At 55.1% G+C, this 13,491-nt stretch overlaps 1 long non-coding RNA gene across 13 annotated transcripts; it reads right to left on the reverse strand.

Annotated features, from left to right (window-relative positions):
• Positions 1-2,220: 2,220 nt before the first annotated feature.
• On the reverse strand, positions 2,221-13,301 carry LOC101683400. Of its 13 annotated transcripts, none has more exons than XR_006603536.1 (7): positions 13,097-13,301; positions 10,564-11,772; positions 7,264-8,859; positions 6,716-6,829; positions 6,055-6,347; positions 5,806-5,953; positions 2,221-4,787 (listed from the first exon to the last, which is right to left on the reverse strand). It is a non-coding gene; the product is annotated as an uncharacterized LOC101683400 (long non-coding RNA). The 13 variants fall into 13 exon arrangements; XR_006603534.1 differs by having other exon boundaries at positions 10,564-11,868; XR_006603533.1 differs by having other exon boundaries at positions 12,956-13,301.
• Between the last annotated feature and the right edge of the window lie 190 nt (positions 13,302-13,491).

Raw genomic sequence — 13,491 nt, forward strand, 5'->3', positions numbered from 1 at the left:
TAGCAAGGAGCCCAAGGGAGGGCTCAGTCTCACGACTTTCAAACCAGGACCCAAGCCAAAATCAAGAGTCAGATGCTTAACCAACTGAGCCACCAAGGGGCCCCTGAAATTGCTTTTTATAATCTATGTCTTTTTCCTATGTGTTGGAAGGTTTGTTTTTTTTTTCTTTTTTAACTATTTTGTGGGAGTTGTTTATACATTTCGGGTAGAAATCCCTTGTCAGTTACATGTGTTCTAAATATCTTCTCCCGTCTGTGGTTTGTCTTTTAACACTAGTCACAGTGTCTTTAATTTTTCTTCTAATTATGAACATGTTCAATCTACCACACAAGTTGAGAAAACTGTAAAATGAAACCATATTATCCATCACCCAGACTCAAGTGTTAAAAGGTTTTGTCTCAGGTGTTTACCTCTTTTCTTTTTCTTACGTTTCTGCTAACATATTTATTATTTTCTTAAAGATTTTATCTCAAGGGGCGCCAGGGTGGCTCAGTCGGTTAACTCTCTGCCTTCCACTCAGGTCATGATCCCAGGGTCCCGGGATCAAGCCCTGAATCCAGCTCCCTGCTTGGCGGGAAGCCTGCTTCTCCCTCCCCCACTCCCCCTTTTTGTGTTCCCTTTCTCACTGTGTCTCTTTTTGTAAAATAAGTAAATAAATTAAATCTTTTTAAAAATTTTTATCTTTAAGTCATCTCCACACCCAACTTGGGGCTCAAACTCACGACCCCGAGATGAAGAGTTCTCCGCTACTCTGACTGAGCTGGCCAGGCGCCCCACCACTAAAGTATTTTCAGGTCAGTCCCAGACTGTAGGTCCTGTCCCTCCCACTTATGTCAGTGCCATCAGCAGAGCAGCAGATGGTTGGTAGTGATCAAACCACAATGACACCTGTTAACACTTACTCTTCGTATTACCTACTACACAGCGATTGTGGATATGTGGACCTTTTTTACTGGGCTTTAAATTTTTTGCTGCCAGACACAGATGTCCCATTGCCCAGCCTGCAGTGACGAGAGCTGTCCTTCTATGTGAGGACAACCCTGGGGGGAATTCTGTCTTGGACCCATCAGACTCTCCTTTTCCGAGAAGCAGCAGCCTTTCTACACCTGAAGGGACACGTGGGCCACTTGAGTCGCTATTTGTCTGACACTTCTGTTAGAAAGTAACTCTCAGGGGCGCCTGGGGGGGCTCAGTCAATGAAGCGTCTGCCTTCGACTCAGGTCATGATCTCGGGGTCCTGGGATCGAATCCCGCATCGGGCTCCCTGTTCGGCAGGCTTCTCCCTCTCCTGCCGCTCCCCCTGCTCATGCTCGCTCTCAAATAAAAACCTTTAAAGAGAGAGAGAGAGAGCCATCGACCTCGGAGAGGGGTCTGCCTGCTACTATTATTTTCCCACGCCTGAGGAGGAGGCCGTTGTGAGCTCACACAGGAAACTCTTCATACCCCTCCAGGAAGAGGGGAGCCAGAGAAGCCCCTGAGACTGCTCACTACGTGGGGTAGGCTGGGCTGAATCCCTCTGCCGTGTTTCCAGAATGAAAAAAACAGATGTTTACAGGGAGGGGGGGCGGTGGAGAGAAGGGCTTGAGTACAAATACTAGAACAGGGCTTCTCAAACATGTGTGTTCTGCGATTCCCTTGACTCGGCGGAAGTCTATGGAGTTCTCCCCATCCTGCTTAACACGGGAAAAGACCCCAAGTCACAGGAGCGGCCTTGGATAAGACACCAGTGAGGTAATGTCTGGTTTTCGTTAAATCTCCCCAATAGATTACTCACTCTTGTTAGATAAAAGGTAAAGAAACTATCGGGTTATAAACACAAATCCTGCGGAAAACAAGGCCCCCGCCCACGCCCCCCCCCCATCCTGCATTGGGGAGTCTTGGAGCTGTCCTAAGACCACTGGGGAACCCTCCTGACCTTTGCAAGCTCCTTTTCCCTGGGACCCAGGCCACCAAGGAGAAAGGGTATGCTCGTTCCCCACATGATCCCCTCTCAGTACAGGGGAAGTGCTAGCTTGCGGGGCCAGAGTCTTACCCTCTGGGCCTTCGATCTGGTGTCTGGCAGCAATTCCTCCCACCTAGAAAGTACTTTGCAAATTTTTAATTTTTTTTTTTTTAAGATTTTATTCTTTTGAGAAGGAGGAGCACAAGCGGGGGAGCAGCAGGAGAGGGAGAAGCAGTCTCCCCACTGAGCAGATAGCCCGATGTGGGACTCGATCCCCAGACCCCGAGATCATGACCTGAGCTGGAGGCAGACGCTTCACCAACTGAGCCCCCAGGCGCCCCTCTTTTTTCTCCCCTATGGAGCTCATATTAATCTGGCCCCAGCAGTGGGTCCAAGCCTGCACCACCCCCACCGTCCTGCCCAGGGACCGTTCATCCCGTCCACAGCTGCCCAGGGCTGGCCTGGCCCGAGCTTCTGTTCTGCAGAGAGTCTAACCAAGTGCCAGGGCAACCGACGACTTCCCGAAGGGTCCTCACTCACTGCCAAGTCCACCCACACGCTCTCTGACTCTCTGCGGTGGGGTCTTCGAAATGTCATTTCACAATGTCCTGGCCGACCTCGCCAGGACCTCGGGGCCGAGGCCGGTGATCCCATTAGCGTTGGCCCGGCTCCCCGAACGGGGCTCTGCAGCAGACTTCCTCCTCCCCCACATTGTTGCCAGGCCGGCTGGTCTGGAACCCAGCGGCAGCTCCAGACGGTGCAAAGAAGCTTCTCTGGGACGTGCTAAGGCAGCCCGTGAGGGGGAGCAAGCAGCGGGCTGACGCTTGGGCCTTCCCACCCCCCCCACCTCTTCCCCCTCCCCCTACACAAGCCGGCTGTGTACAGGGCAAGGGGGCCCTGCCACCCCAAGGGGCTGCTCTGGGGAGTGTTCCCTCAACCTCTGTGAGCACCCCGTTCCCAAGTCCCCTCCCCCACGAGGCTCCACAAGGCTCTCCCTGCTCCTTGGGGGTCCCAGACCCTCCACTGAGACAATTGACAGCCTCCCAAGGGGGCAAGAGGCTTTAGTAACCCGGCTAAACAGCAGGGAAATGCAGTGAATCCCCAGAGTACTGAGGGTCTGAAACCTGAGCAGACTACCTCCATCACCCCTGCTGGGAGCAGGGGTGCTGTGGCCAGGAGCTCGGCAGAGCTGAAAGTCACAATTAACTGGGGGTTGCACTGCGCAGGTGACAAGGTGATGGTTTTTTACATCCATTCTTTCCTATTGTCGGCCTGCGACTGCATCTGGAACACAGTGGATAGTGTTGCTTTCTCTTGCTCTCTCCCACTGAGGCTGGAAGGGAGAACACAATCTCCATTTGACAAAGGAACCAGCTGAGGCTGTAACCGTTTAAGGTTAAATAGGCACAGAAGGGGACCCCAGACTCAGAGCCAGCGCTCCTGGCCACACACATCCAGCCCCAGGATCCAGGACGCCTCTCAAGCCCTTCCTCCCACCCATCCTCCTAAACCTCTCCGCTGTACACCATCCTCACTGCTCCTAACCCCGGGGCGGGGCACTTGGCATCTGTTAGCCAGCCGGGTCCTCACAAAGCAGGAAGGAAGGTAGCCTGTTCTCACTCTGCGCAGGAGAAACCAGATGCCTATGGGGGCGGAGTGATTTCCCCAAAGGGTGCAGGGGCCGTCTTGCTCCCAGGTCCAAAGGGTGGGGGTCCCTCGAAGGCACTGTGTCTAGCACCCTGTATGTGCTCAGCAGGGTGAGTAAGCATCAGACACCGGGAAGGAGAGAGGCCGCAGAAGGCTGCTCCGCTGACCCGAGGCTTTCGAGCTCTACCCTGGCAGGAACTCCCTCCTCTGCTTTTCCCAAGACACGAAACAGCCACAGAACAGTCCACCCTCTGGGGCGCCCGGGTGGCCCGGTCGGCTAAGCGTCAGACTCTTGGTTTCGGCTCAGGTCACGATCTCGGGGTTGTGAGACTGAACCCCGCATGGGACTCCATGCTCAGTGCGGAATCTGCTTGGAATTCTCTCTCCCTCTCCCTCTGCCTCTCCCAATCATGCTTTCATGTTCTCACTTTCCAAAATACACAGACAAATTATAAAGAAAACAAAACCTCAAACGGTCTGGCCTCTGCCAGACTCTGAGCAACCAGCCCCTCAGAAAGCAGTACCAGGTCTGCAGACCTAACGCAGGGCTCCCGTAGTCCCAGCCCAAGGTCTGACTTTGGTCCCCGGGGTACACACTTCTGCGTCTGGGCCTAGAAGCAATGTGCTCCCCACAAAAGCTGGAAATGGGACGCACAGCTTCTATGCTGACGAGCTGAGGTGTAATCAATCTGGGGAGGCCTTCCCAGAAGGTCCTGGTGAATCAGCTGCTCAGGCTGGGACAAATCCAGAACATGCTCCCACAAAGGGCAGCGAGTTGCACACTGAGATCTAATATGAGCCATCTGGTCCGGAGGGACAGGGGCCTGGAAACCACCCCAAGAGCAAACTTCTCTGGGGGAAATGATGAGGCAGCTCTGCCCGGAGACAGAACCCTTCACTCAAGCCCTCTGCTGTGGACCCTGCTGGAGCTCCTCTGGGGAAGGGGCCAGAGTTGGGGAAATCCCGCTACAAAGGACCCCGCAGATTCGAAGCCCTAAGCTGTCTGGTCCCAGGCTTGGCCAGGACATGGGTGAGCAGGGCCTGGGGGGTAGGAGGGGGGTACGGAGGAACTGGTCACACCAGACACATGCGCCAGGCAAGATAGGACAGGATGGCGGGCCCTGATGGGGACGGCTCAGCCTTGGTCCTGGAGAACTTTCTTCTGTGTGTTCCTCTCTCATCCACAGTCCCTGCTGCCCTGTAAGGAAGCAGAAAGCCAACCGATTACCAGGTCTAATTATCTCCCTTCTGCCTCCTTCTGGCAGCCACCACCAAGGTTCTTGCCAAAACTTTGCTTCACCAACACCCTTAATCCGAAAGGTTCCAAGTCGCCGAGACAAGGCTCCGCAGGCTCAGGCCAGCTGCAAGATTTCCCTGACGCGGGAGAGGCCACAGGGGCTCGCTTCTGTCCCTCGAGTACCTTGGCCCCTGCATCGAGCCCCAGGAGAGGTGAAGGCGCTGGCCCCCTGGAACTGCAGGGGGCGGGGGGATGACACAGCAGTGATGATGGTCAGGAAGGGAGGAGGCATTCAGAGGCCTGTTTCTGCTTGCAGCGGTCAGGGCCTGCCGAGGGCTGCACCCAGGCCTCGGGGCGCCAGACGGCTGGGAGATGGGCCAGTGTTCTCCAGAGGACATTGGGAAGCTCTCTGGGTGCTGTACCATGGCATGGCCACATTTCCTTGCCCTTCCAAAGCAGCTGTCCCACCTCTGCCCTGTCAGTCTCTTCCTGCCCAGCTCAGGTGACCACTCACCCCTGAAGGAGGCCCCGCACCCTGCTCCAAGTTGCCCTCCAAATGGCCTGACAGTGGGGGTCAGCCTCCAACCCCAGCGGCATTGGGGGCCATGTGGTGGCAGGTGAGAGCAGGGAGTGAGGGAGAAGGTGGCCATCGCCTTAGCCCCCAACCCTGCAGCTCAGGGGACCTGGACCCGGTGCCCATCGCAGCGCAGTTCTGAAACCAGAGAAGCAGCAGGAGTGACTTGGGGCCACTGCTCAGAGAGCAGCAGGTACTTCGTGCTCGGGTACAGAAGGCTCTGTGGACCTGTTCTGTGCAGGCCCTGCATGGAGGGACAGAGGCCCACCAGCAGCCTGGGAGGCCCGCCATCAAACCCCAATGGGAGGAGGGAGTCTACACCTGGGACATGCTGGTGATTCGTCCCTGGAAGAAAGGTCTAGAAGCCAAGACGGACATGTTTCCCAGCCCTGACCCCCTGCGTACAAAAACTTAGCCATGCCGTGTCGACACATGGGCCTGAGAGGTCTCTGGGGATACAGAAATCTTCCTACTAACTGTGGTGGGTGGTAGTTTCTCCAGAGATCATCACGCTGGTCATGAAGGTCAGCACCTGCTGCCCAACCCCTGCATCCTGGAGAGAGACCACAAAGGCCAGCAAAGCTTAGCAGGAGCCTGAGCAACCGGATACCCCCGCCTTGCACCTGATCACAAGCAGGGACATTCTACACTCACCTTTGCACACTTCATCCCTTTCCTCTTTGGCGGGGATTGGAAGGCTGGGTCGGTTGGGAACGGGGGAGAGTGTGCCCGAGTGAGAGCAGGGAGCTGAGGGACACGGCTCCTAGATCTGCACCAGGAAGGGAACAGGACAGGCACAACTTCTCCTGGGCCTGAGCTTATCTTCTCCGTCTGTCCCTCTGGAGCTCTGCCCTCGGGGGGGGGGGGGTGTCTCTTTCGTCGCCCTCACTGTTGTAAAGGCTTCGGTTATCAGTGCCCTGCATCCTGCAGCCCCATGCGAAGATCCTCTAAAACAAGACACAGTCAAGAAGGGGTGAAATGGGACAGGAGCATGTTGCCCGCCGTGACGCCAGTGGTCACTACCCACTTCAGCACACTCTCTCCCAAGTGGCCATTCTGGGTGACTCTGCTGCTAAGCTCACTAAATTCCAGGTACCCTGACCTCCCCCTGGGGAAGGGCTGCACTTGCTCCCCGACAGCTCATCTCTGTGCCTTTGCTCACACCCTCTACATCCAAAAGCCTGGCCCTTCCATCTATAATCATCTGACCTTTGTCCTTGAACTCCAGCACCGCTGTCAGCTTTTTCAGAATCCCAGCTGCAGTGAATCGAGGTCTTGCCTGCTCAGCACCATTGTGTGACTGGATTATACATACCCCTCATTAGAGCCAGCCCTGAGTCCAGATGCTGCTGTTTCCGGGCTCATTCCTCACAAAACAGCAGTAAGTAGCCGTAGGCGCTCAAGAGTGTGGACTGACGGGACGGAAGGACTGAGGACAGACAGACACAACAGCTGGGATCAATCAGGAGGCCGCGGCCACCATCTCCCGGGCCACCCAGACAGTCTCCGAGGCACAGCTCGCTGCCGAGTGGAGATGTCATCTGATTTATTAATTAATACAAACACAGTTCATCCAAATGCTCCAGGGCATGGTTAGACAAAAAAAAAAAAAAAAACCCAGAACATTTTTAAAATGATAAAAATAACATTTACCAGCCTAGAAATAACTCCCCGTCCTTTCTTTCCAGCGCTGGTCCCCCTCCTGGCCTCTGGGGGGGCCCCTCCACCCCCACCAGCTGGTCGTCCCCTTTATCCACCGCCCTTCTTTGGTGATTAACAAACTCCTGCCGGTGCTTGCTAACTGGGTTAACGTGGTGGCTCTCCCGGCAGCCCAGCCCACCACACTGGCCACTTTCCCAATACCTGCCTCTCATCTGTTCCAGGCTCCCGAATTTGCAACAACAACCTCCATTGTCCCCCACATCTGGGACTTCGGGGTTTCAAGTGAATCTCCCTAAGGCAGAGAACAGAAGATGCTGCTATTTCTGTTTGTCTCACGGACAATGGGGCCATTCTCTGGGCCTTGGGCAGTGCAGCGGAACCTGAGCAGTGATGGGACTCGGGCCAGCAAGGGGAGCACACAGGGCTAAAATTCTGACCTTTTCTTCCCAGCTACTTGGGTTTGCATTTCATTCCAGTCAATTTCAGATGCAACTGACCAGCCAGGATCCTGGAGATCTTGAGGACGCGCCTTTGGCCTCCACCTCTAGAGCAGCCAGCAGAGGGCCTGGGCAGGTCTGACCCCGCCTGACCCAGGTTCCCCCAGAGAATTTAACATTGAGGGTGGTCTTCCCCAACCCCAGGGCTCAGTCAGTCATTGCCAACACCCAGGGTTGGGGGGAAGGCTTTTCTACCCTGTTGTTTGTGAGATGTTTTCATTCTGCTTGGCTGGCTGCTCTTGATCTCAGGGTAGCAAGTTCAAGCCCCACGGTTGGGCGTGGAGCCTACTTAGAGAGAGAAAGAGATCATTACCTACCCAATGGAAGGGCAGTGTCAGCGTTCTTGGACTGGGATGCACCTGGGATACCCAGAGCTGACCCGGGGTCCGTTAACCCTTAACTGTAACTGGGTTACAGATCTCACACTATCTGTAGTCTCTGAGCCCCTTCAGCCTGGCTCCTGGGAAGGAGTTTCATCCCTTAGAGAACCTCTCTATCTTTGCCACTCCAAGCCTGCAGGTCATCCTGCTGTCCCCGGGCCGCTCCCAGGACTTCGGACTACAGGCTCAGAGAGTGCAGAAGGTGGGCCCCTGGGGCCGCCCCGGGCTCCTCCCACGGACACTCCCGGGGAGTCTTGGCATTTTATACAGTCACACCTTCTATTGTTCTGTCCCGACCTCTGAGCCCTGGCCCCACCCACCCCGGAGGGAGGGAGTGCCTAGACCTGCCCAGCTCCACAGGGCGCCTCATGGTCCCCACTGCAGGGGCTCCAGGAAAGCCTTCAGCTCTCACGACTCGCCCACTCGCCCCATCCCGTCCCCTTTGCTCTCGCACTCAGCTCTGGGCTCACTGCAGCACTGGAGAGGTGCTCCTTGTCCTTAACAGATTCAGCTGGGGTTGGAAGTTCCTGGCGAGCACTTCCGTGCCTGGGTTGTCTCCCCAAAGGAAGTGTCGATTGAGCAACAGGCACCCAGAGGCACCCGCCACTCCCCCGCAATGCTGGGAGTCCGGCTGGCTCCCCGAGGGTGGGAGGGCCCTTCCTGCAGAGGCGTCTCCCGTGACTGTCTGAACACCACTGCCCCCCACTGGACACTGAGGGACGCGGCCGCCCTCGGGGCTCCTTCCTTCCTGGTTCTGTCCCCGGCTCCCAGCCTAACCCACTTCTCCGTTTCTCAGCAGCATCCTCTCCACTGATCGGTTTCTCGCCCAGATGTGTTGCTGAGACTTCCCGTCCCCCAAGAAGGTACGAGTGAACAAGGCTGCTTGAGTCCTGGCACACTGCAGGTCCCGTGAATACTGCCTGAAAACCAAGGCGACCCCAAGTCACTGGCAAGCCAACCACACCGTAGCCTGTTACTGAGATGATCAACACTTTTCCTTTGGGGAAAGATCAAGGGAAGGGAAAGCCCTCACATGCACCATAGGCCAGACTGCTCTCTCCTTCCCCATGACACTCTTCCTCTCTTCGATTATGGGGACTCCTTAATTTGCCTTACTATTTCTGCCCTGACCCCGTTAGCTTGTAAGTACTTTGTCCAGATCAATGACGGACTCATCTGTAAAGCACAGGTCCTCAACTCCAGGTAACAGGACAGGAGTGGCTTAATTTGCCAATAGCGACGGTAAAATAAACAAAAAAGAAGGTATCACACATATGGCCTATCCATTGCTTCGGTTTGCCGAGAAGTTAGGCTCATCTCCACAGATGGAACTGGGGTTAGCCCAGGGCCTGGCAGGCATTTAGTCACAGGAATCAGGCTTAGGGAGGAAGGTGACACTCAACAGAAATCTGGGAGTGGCACAGCATGGCCCAGGGATGAACTGGGGGTCGGGAGGTGAGCTTGAAGTCTAGCTCCTCAGGACCGCTGCTGGAGGAGCTGGGGAGCCCTTGGGGCCAGAACAGAGCCAGAGCAGTAAAGCCACATGGGGAGAGGGAGGACAAGGGAGAATGAGGTCAGACAAGCCAGGGCCCTGTTTTCAGGACGATGGGGTGGCCAGTGGCCTCAAGGTGAGTAATATAGTAAGTAATGTAGTCACTGCTGGTGAGTAATGTAGTCAAGAAAGGCTTGAGAGTCTGCAGGAGGGGTGACATGAAGGGAGATGGGGACCATCTCGGGCTGCCAGGGGGCCAAGCTCCGCTGCCAACGGGATCGATGGGGGATGGGGGGGACCCCCTCCCAGGACAGGAGAGCAACTGGGGAAGCAACCAGAAGCAGGCCAAAGGATAAAGGCTTTTGGTTTTGACCTTGCACCGAGCTTGGCCCCACCAACCCAGCTCCCCTACTTCACCAGTTGCAATTTCTAAAAACCAAAAGGAATCATATCAACTTCCTGTTGTGATTAACACATCCGCTGGCCTGCCACTTGACGGCCAATGAGGAGCAAAGTTCTGTGCCAATCTGGAGGGTATAATTTATTCTCCAATTTTTTTTTTTTAAAGATTTTATTTTTTAAGTCCTCTCTGCACCCAAACCCTAGATCTAGAGTCGCAAGCTCGATGGACTAAGCCGGCCAGGCGCCCCTCAGACTCAGTGTCTTTGTCACCTAGAAGGGAGGGTTGCACAGATCCATGACCCCTTGTCCAAAATCCTTGGCGGCCACGTGTTTTGGGGACGTCACAGCTTGCTGGAGTCCACAAAGGGAGGACGGCCATGTGGTACCCTGAGCTCCAGCCTGTCTTCAAACACACCAGGAGGGACAGAGACTCCACCATCCAATAGGTCGGGTCGTCTTCTACCAACGCAGTTACTAAGATACTTCGGTTTTTGTGAGCTTCTCCAATGTTCAGAATTGTGCTAAGGGTTTGAGAACCACCCTCTCGGGATCGTTCGAACGCCTAAACAAGACACGTGTGTGTGAAAAGGAGGCCAAGTGCAATGTAGAAAGGGTGCTCTCAGGGAACCTTTCTGAAGCCATTCCTCTACAGCTGGAAAAATAACCTGCTTTAGAGAATGCATGGAGCATAGCTGGGGATGCTGGAATGTTCCAGCACAGGTCCACTAACCTCTTGCTCATCCTGGGCTGTCTGTCTTCAGGCACCAGAGCTGGGCTGAGCAGAAGGGTGCAGGAACCCCCTCACCACGATAATCCCTGCTCGTGAAGCCATGGTCTCTAGGATACAGGGTCGAGGTCAGCCTTGCTCTTGCCCCGGAGAGGCACGTGACATAGGAATGTTCCTCACTAGGACAGAAGGCGAAGATGGCACTGTCTCATGTCCTACAGGCAAAAACCCTTCCTCCCAGAGGGTCTTTGGTCCACACTCTGCCCTCCGTCCCCTCACTGCTGTCCTGCGTGGCTCCTCCACCCCATTCTCAGTACCTGGGCCCCTGGCTCCCAGTCCTCTTCTTCACCCTATCCTCTGCCTGACTCATAGACGACGTTGACAACGAGCAGACAAAGTCAGCCTCCCCAGGAGCTACCGCTCCTCTCAAATCAGCTCTTCTTTTCTGGTTTATAAGCCTCAGACGCCCTCGACACCTGCTCCCTTCACCTCTCTCTTTTGACCCAATTCAAGACCCACCTACTTAGCCCAGCTCCTGTGATGTAACCCTTCCCACGCTGATGTATCCCTTCCCATGCCAGTACCTTCAACATTTCTGTTCCCTTGTCCTTCTGCCGCATCCACCCTACAAATCCCTACTACCTGTCTTTCGCACTGCAAGACCCAGGGTTCGGGATGGTGCTGGACATGGACCCCAAAACACACAGATCAGGGCTCTTCCAGGAGTAGGATCTCCAACTTCAACTGGGCCTTTGGCTCTGTTTGACATGCTATCTGCGTTTCCGGTCTGCTTCTTTCCATCATTTCTCAGTCCGGCTTTTCCACATCCTCTCCTCAAAGCTCCGAATCCATTTGCCCTCCTACAGACATCTGCACCTCCACATCACTCCCCTTTTCCTCCTTCCCCACCACCTCCAAGGCAGCCAGGAACCTCCTCCCATTCACACATCTCTGCCTTTGGTCGTCCCCTTTCTGTTCTCCCTGAGATCTTGCTTTCCCCTTTCCTTCTAGTTTTAATCCCTCCAGCTCTTATGATTCCTTCTCTGAAAGTTACCAACAGGCACAAACTCTTTCCATCTTAAAAAATAACTCTCTTTCGGGGCGCCTGGGTGGCTCAGTCGGGTAAGCATCTAACTTTTGATCTCAGTTCAGGTCTCAACCTCAGGCTTGTGAGTTCAAGCCCCTTGCTGGGCTCTACACTGGGCGGGGAGCCTACAAGAAAAAAAAAGAAAAGAAAAGAAAAAGAATACTCATGCTTCACCATTGTCTTCAGACCGTGTTCTGATCTCTTCCGTTTCCGACTGAGCTCTATCAAGAAGAGTATAAAGTAACTGGCTCTGCTTTTCTGCCCCTCCTGCATCTTTTCATCAATTCTACCCAGATCCCAGTCCAACTGTGGGGCTCTTCTGGCCCAGGTCACCAACGACCACAATCTACTGACTCCTTTCAGTTCTTTGTAATTGTGTACCCATCTCTCTGCCCCCTGAGATCACTGACAGTTCCTCCTTGGAACCTGCTCCTCCCCTCTCATCACAGACCCTCCTGCCCTCCTTTTATCCCTCTGATAACTTCTGTCTGCCTCTCTCTCACCCTTGTTCGTGTCGCTGTTCCCAGGGCTTGTGTTAGTCTCCTCCTCCCTGGAAGAAGGCTCCGTGATGCCCTCCCTATCTGCTGATGACTCCTATGTCTGACCTCTGTTGGAGTTTCCTATAGAGACAGAGGGCTCTACCCGCACGGTCTTCCCCAGCTTCCCTCGAGGCTGTTCCCTTTTCTTTGCCCTGTGCCCCCATCAGTGGCACCACAACTGCTTCCAGGCTTGGGCATCCCTCCGCTCTCTCCTGCATACCCCACCGGACTCACCAGTTCCATCCCTAATCTGTAAGCTCCTCTCCAGCCCCAGGTGAGTGCCCTAACTCAGATCCAAATTCCTATACCTGTAACTAGGCACCAGCACATTAAGGGGCCTCCCCTACCTTTGGATTTGCCCTATTTTCCTTCAGTCCGATAAAAGGCAGTGGACAGAACTCTAGAGTTGCAGAAAGCAACTCTAGATGGGTGATCATCCAGGATCAGGGGTGTGGGGGGGTTAAATATAAAGTAGCATAAGGGGTGGGGGGCGGGTTAAATATAAAGTAGCATAAGGGAACTTTTTGGCATTGGGCATACTGGTATGTGACTGCTGGGTCTACACACATGCCTGTCAAAATGCATCAGGCTGTACATTTAAAACCAGTGTGTTTGATTGTATGTAAAGTATACCTAAATAAAGGTGATTAAAGTCAGATACCCTTCCATGTCACCGCAGTGCCTGGAGAGCCAAGTTAAAATTTCTGACCCCTGCACAGGTAATTATGGGACCTCTTCCTCTTCCCCTAAACACCAGCCCACTGCGTACCCCTGAGACCTGGAAGGGGCCTCTCCGTCCCCGCCCTTCCGCGGAACATCCGCTGCTATCCTCGACACTAGGCTTGAGCCTCCGGGCGCAAAGGCTTCCCATGGGGTCCCGCGAACAGACATAAATGCCCATCGCACACACTTTCCGGTGGCGTCCTGGCGTTTCTGTCCCCTCCGCCCCGCTTTGGCTGCGGGCGTGTCAGCTGGAACCAGCCGGCTCCAGGGTTGCGTCTCCAGCACCTCCCATCCAGCCGCTGCGTCCTGGGCCTTTCAGGAAGGACCCCCGGGACAGCACCGTCGACTCGCTCCTCCAGACCTGAAGGGGGCACTGTAGCAATGTCGCGCCTGTCTCCCTCCTCTTGACTTCTCCCTGCGCGCTCCCAGAGCGGCTCGCTCGGGGCTCCGCCCCTCCTTGCAGCATCTCTCCTTCCCATTGGGCAAGGGCGGGCCAGGCCGTCCAATGGGACGAGGCGTTGGTGCGAGGAGGTGCCGCCATCTTCGGGCCGCTAGGCCCCCCGCACCGGTCTCTGGCCGTCA

This window comes from Mustela putorius, unplaced genomic scaffold, assembly GCF_011764305.1.
Source record: "Mustela putorius furo isolate JIRA1106 unplaced genomic scaffold, ASM1176430v1.1 tig00003942_pilon_pilon_pilon, whole genome shotgun sequence".
NCBI lineage: Eukaryota > Metazoa > Chordata > Mammalia > Carnivora > Mustelidae > Mustela > Mustela putorius.